Source organism: Coenobita brevimanus, unplaced genomic scaffold (genome assembly GCF_032717465.1).
Source record: "Coenobita brevimanus isolate Jiangsu-jjx unplaced genomic scaffold, ASM3271746v2 jjx.HiC_scaffold_2241, whole genome shotgun sequence".
Lineage (NCBI taxonomy): Eukaryota > Metazoa > Arthropoda > Malacostraca > Decapoda > Coenobitidae > Coenobita > Coenobita brevimanus.
In genome coordinates this window covers 3,062-4,995 of record NW_027643151.1, presented here as the reverse complement: position 1 = coordinate 4,995, position 1,934 = coordinate 3,062, and the positions used below count along the sequence as shown (strand labels likewise).

Here is a 1,934-nt window from a genome sequence, read left to right as displayed (position 1 = left end):
TGACACGAACCAAATCCAACAACAGCGACACTGTAAGCCAAGGGTGGAATGGCCAGCGATTAATGGTCAAAATATAAAGTCAGATTGAATTACCTTTACTTCATTCTCATGTTCTGAATAATTTACTCCATGTTCTGGCTGCAAACATGGCCATGCTGACGTTTATCGCAAGGACCATTTTTTTTTTTTTTTTTTTTTCCCGTTGAGTACACCGCTTCCCGTCCGATCAGCGAAGTTAAGCAACGTTGGGTCTGGTTAGTACTTGGATGGGTGACCGCCTGGGAACACCAGATGCTGTTGGCATCCCTACGTGTCAAGTGGGGTTGGTGGAGGATCAGTGCCCCTCCCTGTAAAACAATTAACTCTAAGCCGTTGGCCACCCCGTTTGTGATACATGGCGTCTGGCAATGAATGAATGAATGAATGATGAGGTGAGAAGTGGTATGCAGCGACTACTACTTCCCTTCACAACAGGTCATAAAGAACTATGTGGAGAGGTGATGGTGAATTGGACAGAGATGTGGCCTACTGTCCAAAAGCACATGTGATCCATTCCATACTTGGGCAGGGAACAGTTTGTAGCTTTGTATTTAAAACAGTGATGATAGTAAACAGAATTCACACAGGCCATGTAAGCACCCTCACCAATACCATGACGCCAAACAGCATGGACTCAATATGGACGGTGGGTACTAGTGCAAAAAAGGTGACATATGAAGGAATGGTATATATAGGAGGACATTTAGGCCTCAGGCAACGGATTGTCCCTATGTACAGAGTCCGCAGCATAAAAGAGAAAGAAATTAGCCAGGCATTTGATGGAAACAGTGGAATGAGTCAGTGAATTACTGGTGTTAAGGCTGTCTTAGGAGGACTGTGTTAATCAAATGAAACTTGAGGATGATTGTAGCTTTTATTCTCGTTGGTAAAGAAGTTCTCTAACACTTTTTCCTTGGCGATTTAGTTTTTGATATGGGTGATTAAAGTCCTTTTGTACGTGTTGCAGAGTTTGGCGATATTGCAAGGATTTATATAATACAGAAGACGACAGTAAGGTTTCATAAAATAAATCGCATAGGAAAAGGTGTTAGGGAGCTTTCTTAACCAACGAGAATAAGAGACTTTGAGGTTAATCAGATGACCTACAATTACTGGGATAATCTGGCCTGGGTCACCCTAAATCCCTACCAGTGAAGCCAAGGATGGCATTTCTTGGCTGACGGTCCGAGAGATGGAGACCAAAATAAATACCAGGAGATGGAGACCAAAATAAATACCAGGAGATGGACACCAAAATAAATACCAGGAGATGGAGACCAAAATTTATACCAGGAGATGGAGACCAAAATATATACCAGGAGATGGAGACCAAAATATATACCAGGAGATGGAGACCAAAATAAATACCAGGAGTTGGAGACCAAAATATATACCAAGACATGAAGACCTAAATAAATACCAGGAGATGAAGACCTAAATAAATACCAGGAGATGGAGTTAGACAGGGTGCCAAAGAAGTCAGTCGGAGAGTGAAAGATAAAAATGGTAGATCACTAGTGGAGAAGGGAGAAAAAGTGAGCAGACGGAGAGAACACTTTAAGGATTTGTTGAACATAAAGAATGAAAGTAATGCAAGTATAACTGGCTGGGGAATGACTGGGAGAAGGAGGGAGGTGAGAAGACAGGAAGAAATCAGTAGGATGGAAGTTGTGGAAGCAATGAAGAAAGTCAAAATGGGGAAAACCGCAGGTATTGATGGAGTGTGTGGTGGAATGCTGAAGCATGGGGGAGAGATAGTAGTAGAATGGATGTGGAAGATGACTAGATTGGCCTGGGAGGAAGGTAGAGTCAGGAGGACTGGAAGTCAAGTATAATTATTCCCTTGTACAAACGAAAAGGGAAAAAGAAGTGTGTGGTAATCATAGGGGCATTTG

At 42.4% G+C, this 1,934-nt stretch overlaps 1 pseudogene; it reads left to right on the top strand.

The window, feature by feature from the left end:
* The first annotated feature begins 184 nt into the window (after window positions 1-184).
* Window positions 185-303, top strand: LOC145389808 (5S ribosomal RNA; annotated as a pseudogene).
* The last annotated feature ends 1,631 nt before the right edge of the window (window positions 304-1,934 follow it).